We start from the raw sequence: 11,673 nt of genomic DNA, 5'->3' as shown, positions 1-11,673 counted from the left end.
CATCATTATCTTCCCAATGAACAAATACAAGATAGTGATAGGTATGATATTGAAGGGCTATGCATTTTTTTAGAAAATTTTTATTTTGCAACAAAAGCATTTTCCGGTATATACTATCCTACAATTGCACAAATGTTATTTTATATTTGTGGACTTACAAAACTATTTTTGGAATATAGAGAAGCAAACGAACATGAGGAAGCCGTTGATGAAATGATTCCCAAATTTAAAAAGTATTTTTTTCCTATTCCCGGAGTTTATTTGATTGCTTGTATACTTGAAGAGTGTTGAAGAGTGTAAGGCTAACATATATATTAAATTTGATTGCTTGTATACTTGCTAATGCACATCCAACTGTTGAAGAGTGTAAGGCTAACATATATATTAAAGCTAAGCTACTGTATGATAGTTATAAATCTTTGGACAGAAGAGGCGCAAATGAACGTCCTTCACAAAAAAATAAAGCTAAATTTGGCAATAAAAAATTTGATAAATCAATGGATGGTGCCTGGCTTGGTATTGCTTCCACTCAAAATGAAATTGATCTTGATTCTTATCTTAATCAGGGATTTGAAAGCATCATTACGGACGACAACGACAATAAAGATCTTTTAGGATGGTGGAGGAGAGTGGCAAGTCATTTCCATTACTCTAAAAAATGGCTCGAGATATCCTAGGTATTCAATCATCATCAGTAGCTTCGGAGGCAGCTTTTAGCGCGGCAAGATTTCAACACGGAGACCACAGACATTCATTAGCACAAGATAGCTTGGAGATTTCTGTCTTATTCAGAGATTGGATCAACGCAGAAAGAAGAAATTGTGGGCTACCAAAATTAACCGGTCAAGAAGAAGAAGAATATGAAGAGATAATCAACACTAACAACGATGATGGCATGGAACCTATGGACCGTCAAGCAGCAGTGCCAATTCCAGAATTGGATGCAACGGAAATGATACGACATTTAGAAAAAAATGTACAGAAATCCGTATAAGATTTAGTGTGATAATTTACAATTAGCTACTTTTAGATGCCTACTTGAAACAGAACCCTTCCTAGAAGGTGGTTATGTAGATTAGGTGCTCTTCTTACATTTGAGGCTTTGAGTCAACCTTTATAAAATTTAAAAGACCTATTGAATAAATAAACAAAAGTTCTTACTTTTTTTTTTCTTTCATAACTACTAAAAAAATATACAATTATTTATAATTTTTGCAAAGACTTGAAATTATATTTAATATCATTTAATAAATTTTAAAAAATATCCCTTAAAAGTTCATAAAAAAAATAGCTGTTAGAAGTTCAAAAAGTTAGCCGTTGTTGAATACATTTACAGATTTTAAAGTTATAAAAATTAAATAGTTCTTACTTGAAATTATTTTCTCCTTTTATAAATACTTAAAAATAAATCCAAGTCTTTAAAATGTTTATAAAGACTTGAAAATTTTAATATTAACTAATAAGTTAAAAAAACTAGCCGTTATAAGTTTAAAAAAGTAGTCGTTATAAGTTCAAAAAACTAGCCGTTGTAAAATAAACTTAAATGATTTAAAGTTGATAATTATAAAAACTCAACTATAAATACCCCTCCATCCTACTTCATTCTTCACAAAATTATCTCTCTACCTCAATTTTAAAACTCAACTATTCTACTTCAAAGTTCAAACTTTCATGGAAAATCCTCCTCCTCCACCTCTTCCACCTCCTCCTCAAAGAAGAAGTTCTTGGGTATGGAATTTTTATGAGCGGGCAGACGAACAATATGTGCGTTGTAACAAGTGTCAAAAGTTGTATCTTCATCCGCTTAACCCCCGACCAAAATTTGGGGGGGGGGGGGGTACTGATAGATTAAGAAAACACATGAAGAAGTGCCACGAAAAAAAAAGATGAACTTTGAAGTTTATCTATTAATGTTAACCGTTTAATTTATATGTTTTGAAGTTTTATGATTTGCAATATGTATACGTTTTGTTTGCATGTTTTGAATTTTAGATTTGCAATGTAATAGCCGTTCATATGTTTGAATTTGTAATGTTATCAATTTAGATGTCAAGTTTGAAGTTTTATATTAAATTTGTGTCTATTTAATACTTTAAAATAAATTTTAATTAAATTAAAAAAATCCCCCCCCCCCTCCACCCGTCCCGACCCTTCCTGGAGTGGGACGGGACGGGCCCTCCCAAAAATCCCCCTTGATCTCGGTCCCCCTAAGTCCCCTTCGACAGGCTTAATTTTTATGGATAACTAAAACATGAAATAAACATGTGAATTGACAGAGATTATATGCTTAGCCTTCGGGCCATGAAGATAGTGGATAAATCCATTAGGTTGGTATGATTGATGTTTATGTGGGCTATGAAGGCAATTGAATACTTGTGATTATTGACTTGATTTACATTCATCACTCTACATCTCGTCTAAACTATGAAAAAGACATATATACTTGATTGTAACGACCCGCTTGGTTGTTATAGTCTTTTTGGCACTTTTTAACCTTTCCCAGAGCTTGTTAGCTCACTTGTGACCGGAGGGGACCGTTGACATGCTTCCCGATGTGTTTGGATTTGATTTGTGTGACTTGGGAAAATTGGCTTTTAAGCAAAAAAAAAAAGTTGACTTAAAGTTGCCTTTTGGGTAAACAGACCTTTTTTGAAAATCCGTCAATGAGAGGTCCGAATGGTCGTTTAGAACTTGTGTGCATATCTGGTTCGGTTACCAATACACTCGGGTGCATTTTGGGGCTTGGGTTGGAAAGTTGAAATTGGGGTATCGGGGGTTGACTCAGTCAGCGAGACCTCCGTTGGGATTCCGAAACCACGAGTGCATTCGAAATGTTTTTTTATATATGTATGTGTATGTGGTATGTGTGTAGATGGCCTCGGGTGATAGTCGGGATTTCGAGTTGAGATTGTGATTATTTTGGGGGAAATCTGGTGTTGGTGCCCGCTATAGCGGTGGGATGGGCCGCCACAGCGACCAACTGATATGGCGGTTTGAGTGACCGTCGAGGCGGGACCGTTGCCGCAGAAGAGGTATCAGACTGATTAATTCATTAATTGAACATTAAAAGCCCTAAGTCCCACATTCCTTATTATTTCGATTTTGGAGTTCTTGGGAGCTTTTCAAGGATATTCTTGGTGGTAAGTTCTTCTAATTCCTTTACTATTCCATTGTCCTTAATCATGTTAGAATCCCTTTATCTTGATAGTTCATTAAGTTTTTGAATATTAAAGAGCGTTCCATGAGTTCTTCTTTCTAGGCTTCTAAATCATGATCTGTTGGTTGGGTTAGCTCTATTAAGCATGGAATTGATGACTAGAACGTATAATTGCATGATTTCTTCTTAATTAGTGGCTAAATTAGGGAATTGGAGATTAGGGTCTATACCCAAATTTGGGGGTTTTGCCTAGAATCCGAATTTGAGTAAATGGTTGATCCTTCTAGCTTGATGTTCATGGGAATTGATCACTTAGAGAGCTTTAATTTCATGTTGAAATATTTAGATTCCTAATTTCACCCTTCTAGTTCATAAATTCTATTCCATAGGTTGGGAATTTGGGTCTTGAATAGAAGTAGGGTTTGTTGATGTTCTTCTTGATTCTAATTCCATGATTCGGATATGCTTAGACTTTCTTTATCTCGAGGCTCAGAGGAAAGGAAAGGCTAAGGTGTGATTGTGGAGACCTTGTTGTTCGGCCTTCTAGTTAGGTTATGGTTTACCCTATGGTGAGACTTCGTTTAGCGAAACATATATTTAGATGATATTATCGGAGAATGCATGTAAACCTTCGGGTATGAAGTTGGGTTGGATGTTGTCTTAGGTTGGGCCCTATTGTGTGATTGGGGTTAGCCACCCTATTGTGTTGTGACTTATCTTGTTCTATTGTTGTTGGCTCAATGCCACGTGGAGATAGTAGCTATTGGAGACTATTGATATATCTTGATTATGATATTGTGGTATCTTACTTGTTGTCATTTGAGACGAGGGCAGTGATTCTATTATGGCTTATTGTGTAGCCTTTTCATGTATTATTGTTGTGCCCATGCGTGGTACTTTGGTATTGATTTAATTATTGACATTGAACTCATACATTGCATGCATTCTCATCCTTCATGATATATAATGTTGATACATTGATGATACTTAAGGTAACACTGTTATGAGCTGGGCTCAGTTGGATGAGAGTGACGTGAGGACCAATGTCCGATATTTATCCCGAAATCGAGGATGACTGGTAGCTATTGCCGAGGTTATTGCCGGAGTCGTGAGGTAGCGATTGCCGAGGTTGTTGCCGGAATCGTGAGGTACATGGAGTTCGTGGGTCCCCCATGGGTTGTGTTGTTCCATCATCGGAGTACATGTGTACAGTGCATATGCATTGCATTCACATTCCATACATTATTGCATTGCATTGTACTATGGCTTCTATTGTGATATTCTTGTGATGTACTTGTGATATACGGATTTGGATTGATATATTGAGACTTGGCATATTTGGGTTTAGATGCTATAACATAGGTGGTGACGTTTACTTAGTTATTGGCTCGTGTTTGACTTATACCTTGTTGATTTACCTATTTATCTTACCTTATTGCCTTTATATATGTTAGCTAATCTTAGTCGGCTTATGATACCTACCAGTTTTTGTTGTTTGTACTGACCTGCACTTGCTGCATTCTTTTATGAATGCAAAGTCCCAGGTGGGTTCGACCTCTACACCTCGTGGCTGATAGCTGTTCGAGGATCTGCTGATTCGAGTCTTCAGGGTGTGCAGGGAGACGTTCACTGACCGAAGATTCCTCTATCTATTATGTCTTTATTTCCGTTCTAAGATATACTTTTGAGACTATTGATGTATTTTTATTACTTTTAGACTTGTAGAATCTAGTTAGAGGCTCTTGTATGGTTAGACCAGACTCTGGGTGGATTTGATGTATTTCCTTACTTCCGCATCTTTCTATATCATTATCGTCAGACTTACGTATATTATCTCTTCCGCTTATTTATTTATTTTTTCATGATTTTACAATTGTTGGGATAAGAGTTCGCCTACCGAGGTTGGAAAGGTAGGTGCCTGTGCGACTTAGCGAAACTGGGTCGTGACATTGTTATTGACTTGATATTATGCAACAGCGTGGTGTACGCATATCTATTCATATTTTCATAATATTATTGACATTTGATTAATGAAATACGAGAAAGGGGTTTTGGAGGTCGGATATTGGATATGGTACATGGATGGAGTGAGGATAATATTACAACCAAACGGCTAAGAATCGATGTGATCTGGGAGATCTGGTATTCCGAGTGGGTATATGGACTTCATGAGTCCCCATGGGTCACGTGAAACCTACTATAGGAGCGTATGTATACCGGTGCATCTGGCTATTGCATTGCATACTACTTCACTTGCATTGCATAAATTCACTTGCATCTTATGTTATTTATGCTTGGATGACTTGATTTCATGTCTTATGTTCCCTAGTTGATATAAAGATGGGATCTTTATACTTAAACTTGTCATAATTGATATAAAGATGGGATCTTTATGCTTAAACTTGTCATAACTAATAGAAAGATGGGATCATTACACCTATACTTGTCTTAATTAATGGAAAGACTGGATCTTTATACCTATACTTTCCCTAATTGATGGAAAGATTGAAGCTTTATAATCGTACTTGTCATCAATGATGAAAAAGGTTAAATCTTCATGATTATACTGAAAACGGAGCAGACCTTATGATCCGAGTGAATTGTGGGAATATTTTTTACTTGTTGAATGCTCATAAACCGTGACTATTGAAACTAACAAAGTAAGAAGAGGAGTATCGGGAGTACCAACCCTCGCCATCACTATAGTTTAGGGTCGGTACATGTGCTTCCCACACTCACTCTACACTTACTGCACCTTTTGTGTACAGGTTCGGGTCCGGGTATGAGTAGCGGTCGAGATTATGTTGATCGTTGAGGCATACTTTAGAGTCTTGGGTGAGCTGTTGATGGTCCCACAACACCAAACTTCTCTCCTATCTTAACTTTCTGTCTTTCTCGATTTCGAACAGTGTTATGTAGTAAGTTAAGACTTGTATTCTGGATTAGTAGCTCTTGCACTCATGACTTTCAGGTCTTGGGAAGGTGTTTGATTTAGACTTTTTTATATTCAAGTTATTAAGACATATATAATATGTTGGATTGTTTTTCTTTAATTTCCGGATTTAAATTTATGATTTGATACTTGCTTTTCATTTGGGGTTCACCTACGGGTTTGGGTAGATTCTCTCACTACACAATGAATTTTGGGTGGTGACAATTTAAGTTTTAACACTTCGAAGAAGCTCTGTTTTAAAAGTAGGAGAGGAAAACATTTGCTCTTGTTTGATATTGTCAAACACAACCAATAGTTGTGTTTCAGCTGTTTGAATGATACTAAACGAAAAGAGATGAATATGTGTTTTGAAAAGTATTTGAATCTGAGCCCAATGTTTAAAAGAAGACAATGGTCTTCTTTTATTTTAATATTTGGAAAGTATTTACTTCCGCATTTATTTTAGTTTATACTCTAGTTTTGGGATTTCCATCCTTTGTGTTATCACCAGGCCTCATCGCAAAAACGATCATTGGGTCGCACATGCGGCCCCTAGTCCGCAATTGCGGCCGCACTCGCAAAAAAAATCAGCCAAGTCAGATCTGCGTTTTACTATCTGAACCTCACCCAAACCCCTTGGGTCTCAACCAAAACCATTCTAACAAGTTTTAAATCATCATACAAACGCATAGGAACCTTCAAACCTTGAATTCGAGTTCGTTAATCCAAAATGTTGACTTTGATCAATTCTTACCTTTTCAATTCACTAGTTTTAGGTTCAAGCATTTCGAAATGCACCCGAGCCGCTTGGGATCCGTGCCACCTATACCCGCAAGTCATGAAATATTAAATGAATCTACAAGCAATCTCAAATTGGGAAATGGGTTTTATAACTCAAAATGATCCAACAGGTCGTTACATCTGATTATGCGATGAATTTTTATAAGAGCTACCAAAACACGTTTCTCGTCATCGCCGATCTCTGACAATCATTCACAAATCTGAAAGTTTTTGTTTCGTCTCCTTTTTTCTATAATTTTAATATTTATTAATTGTTTATGTTTATAATATATGTTATGAGAATATGATTTCTTTTAATAAATAATTTCTCACGAGGCATATACAGAGTAATAAAATAATGATGTAGCGATGTCATACTAATCTTGAATTTACAATTCAAATTTTCACCCAAATCCGACACACTTCAGATGAAAGGCACGAATTGTATTACCCCTGTCCACTGTCAAGACTATCTTTACATACCAATCACTTTACAAGCATATTAATTGGTCACTCCATCGCCATGACTACTTATATATATATATATGTTGTTGGGTAGCATTGAATATCAAAGTTAGACCAGTTGTTTGCTGGGATTCTCAACTCGCCCAAGGTGCGGCCAATTCAATCTACTAATCAAGTACTCTCTCTGTCACATGCTAATTTTCACGTTTTGTTTTTCGAGAGTCATATTATGAAAACTTTGACTAACATTTTAAGGTATTTATTTTCATTAAAATTAACAAGAGAAAAGATGCAACTTGTAGTACTTATCGTATAGTTTTTTAATAACTAAATTTTAAATTTAAATATTGAGTCATTTCAATTCAATTTGGCTTTAAAAATGAGTTAAATTGACTTTCGAAAAGGGAAATGTGACAACTAATTTGGAACTGAGGGAGTAGCTTAGTAGGCGTTTTGGACTTGCAATTTCATGTCATGAGATGAAATTTCAAATCATCCAAAAAGACATGATTTGGGATTTCAAATAATGATTTCAAAATTTTTAAATGTAAAACTTGACCCATAAATTTATATTTTGTAAAAAAAGACCCATAAGTCGGTAATAACAATTACTCCCACCAACCATTTACTAACCTCATTAACTTTTATCAACCTTCATTTATGTTCAAACTTCTACCAAGTCATAGTTACATTACTATTCATGTTAATTTTTTATTTTTTTTTATAGAATTAAAGTTTGATCAAATGATGTTGTATTTTTTAGAAAAGCCTTTTAGCAACGTATTAATTTTGTTATGAACTATGACTTACTCATTTGGTAAGATGTATAAGAATTGAGAAAGTTTTGATAGTTTTCACAACTTATGGGATTTATATGTCTATACGAAAAAAATATAATTTAAGAGATTCAAATTATATGTCCAAACATAATTTCATCTTACAATTTTAAATCACGATTTCGATCAAATCATAATTTCAAATCATGTCAAAACGACTCCTTAATCAGCTCGGCCGCGTTACTCCAACATCAGTCGACAGGCCGCTTGGGCGAGTAAGTTGAATTTTTAATTGGACCAATTGGCACGTCGGTATCATGAATAAAGTGTCAATTCCCAAACTACTTTTGGCCATAATACCATTAACTTTTGCAATTTGTTTTATAATTATAAAGAGTTTAATTTATTGGTGAATTCTTAATGATTAAATCCGGTTCGTGGAAGGCAATACTTTAGAAACTAGAAACAAATTATGGTCAATTGGTGTAAGGGTATCAAATGACTGACTACAATCAATTGACAATAATAATGATATAAAAAAGGGAAAAGGGTCAAATATACTCCTCTACTTTAGTTTATTGATTAAATTTGTCTTTCATTAGTTAAAGTATTCAAATATATCCCTCTATTAGTCAAATTAAGTATACACATATACCCCTTGAATGGATGAAAATCCCAAATCAGCCAAAATTACTCAATTTCAATTAAAATTACCCGACCCGTCTCTTATAACCCAACCCGCGACCCCATCTCCTCTCCTCACTATTGCTTGCTCCATAGCCATCATTGCCGGCGAGCTCGTGAGCTCCAGCGAGTGTCGTGGAACATCGTTTTTTATTCCAGTGTCGTGGAACAGGAACAATATTTCGAAAAGATTTCAAATATACCAATAGCTTAGGGTCTGCTGCAGTAGCATCCCATACCTAAATGACACATAACACACCAATAAGGAAAATAATCTACAGTTAGAACCGTATACAAACAGAGGTCAATGGCAGTAGCTAGATCAAGACAAGTTAGATGTCGAATACATGAGAAATCAATACTATGCTATCCAAGAATGCAAAAAAACCTGCATCAGATCATGCAAAGGTTGGTTCCAATCTTGAGGAGAATGAAAAGATGATGGCTATGACGTATGTGATGATGGCATTAAGTAAGAACATACTTATTATCACCGGAGCTCCGGCGAGTTCTTGAATGTTGAAAAAACAAACCTTGAAAGTCAAGTTCTTCGGAGCCATTTGTTTGCCCGCCTCTTCTCACTTATGCTTTGATGAGATAGTGGCCGGAGCTGGCCGGAGCTTCGGTGTCACGAGCTCGCCGGCAATGATGGCTATGGAGCAAGCAACGGTGAGGGAGAGGAGATGGGGTCGCTGGTCGGGTAATTTTAATTGAAATTGAATAATTTTGGCTGATTCGGAATTTTCATTCATTCAAGGGGTATATATGTATACTTTGACCAAGAGAGGGGTGTATTTGATTACTTTAACTAACGAAGAGCAAATTTAACCAATAAACTAAAGTAGAGGAGTATATTTGACCCTTTTCCCTGAAAAAAAACTACTACTCCTGTAATATGGTACTAATAAGAAGTCAAATGATGGTACGTAGGCTAGCTAGCTGTAGTTGGTAATCCATCCGCTTCAGTACTTTGCATAAGATATGATTAAGTTTTTTAATTATTATTTTAGTAATAAACAACTCGTAATAATTAAACTAGTCTAACATCAGAGGCTGCTAAGAAAGAACAACTTTTGTCAGTAGAAAGCAGTTGGGGAGTTGGAGGTCAGGGAATTAACTAGCCGTAAGGAGTCAAACATCAATCGTGTGGGGTTATGCTGATCTAAAAAGTGATATGCATGCAGTTGTAATAGGTTCTAACACATAAAAAATTACACTAATCATAAATATATAATCTTGCACTAAATCTTTAGTAAATACCATCCGTCCCATATTACTTATCCACTATTCTCTTTACATGTCCTTTAAAAACTCATAAGTAAAAATATATTTTTATTACAATACTCTTATCTCTCCAATTAATTACATTCCAATCAATATTGATTACTTTAAAAAACAATTAGTGTTAAGGGCAAAGTAGGAAAAACTTAATTAATTCTATCTTGATTATGTAAATGAATAAATATTTTAAGATAAATATTTATAATAATGTGGACAATTAATATGAGACGGAGGGAGTACTAAGTTTGGAATGCATATTTGCAAATATGTAATGAATTTAGTAGTACAAACATAAATGATGAACCCATCAAATTTATATCATAAATCTTTATAGCTGTCTATATGCTAAGCAGGATGACCAAAACAATCAACATTGTTTAACGTCTCATTTACTCTCCCAAACCTCAAAATACGGTTAGCAGCCTTAACTCCTACTGCCGTATATACACGGTATGGTCCATCTCATCAAAATATCTAAAGAATCCAAAATGGTCGTAATTTTGCCTTGACTCTTGACCAATCTCTTCTGATTCTGACCATTATCAATACGAGGTGCTCCCCATTATCAATGTACCTCCGTGTTCTGGAAGGACTTAGGAATGGAACACATAATTGCTAGTCTTGTTAATAAGCGCATAAATTGGCTCAATCATACTAGAAGTAATGGAAAGTGAGCATAAATGTAAATTATTTGTGTGAAAAAGTGTAGTTTTATTAGTTGTTTAATTTGATGTTTGGAGGCAAATAGAGTAGGAAGTACGTATTAATATGCATAGAACCTCGATGGCATGTACTGATAGTGATACTACTTGATATATGCGGAGTAATATGTAAAAAATCCTACTCTCTCCATTCAAATTTATGTGATATAACTTGACTAAGCACAGAGCTTAAGGAAAAAAAAAAAAAACTTTGAAACTTGTGGTCTAAAACAAGACATATATATTTGTATGACAGTAAATCATTTCATTAGGGTAAAAGCGAAAGATTTAAGATAAATTATTTTTTAAATGTAGAAATGTATCAATCTCTTTGGGACAAACACTAAAAAAAAAAGTGTATTACATAAATTAGGACAGAGGGAGTATATATAATGTATTATTTTTTAACCTAAAAGAGGAACTTCAGTTTTAAGTTGCTCGCCATTAATTTAGAACTTCAGTTTTAAGTTGCTCGCCATTAATTTACTTTTACTTTCTCACTTTGTGTGGCAGAAGGGATGAAAGGATCAACTTCCTTCGAGATGAACAATCCTAAAATCCATCTAGCTATCTCTAGACGTTTTTCTTTTCATTTTCCCTTTACTGAGAGTCAAACTAAATAATCCTTGATTAATATATTCCATTATATTGATCTCTGTCATTTTGATATTACTTTGAAAAATTAGGTTCATCTCTGTCCAGTTTTATTAGTATGTAATTAAGTTGCTGAAATGGACCCATAGTAAGAAAAGTGACCCATATGTTTGGGTAAATGGGAGGATTAATTTTTATCTACTAGCAGCAATTCTTTTGAAATGTACGTCCAAATTTAGGGACTGGGAAGTAGATCAGGATTTACTGGTTTAATTATTTTTTTTTAAAGATGAAAAATAATAA

Source organism: Lycium barbarum, chromosome 11 (genome assembly GCF_019175385.1).
Source record: "Lycium barbarum isolate Lr01 chromosome 11, ASM1917538v2, whole genome shotgun sequence".
Taxonomy (NCBI): domain Eukaryota; kingdom Viridiplantae; phylum Streptophyta; class Magnoliopsida; order Solanales; family Solanaceae; genus Lycium; species Lycium barbarum.
Note: the sequence above shows the minus strand (reverse complement) of the source record.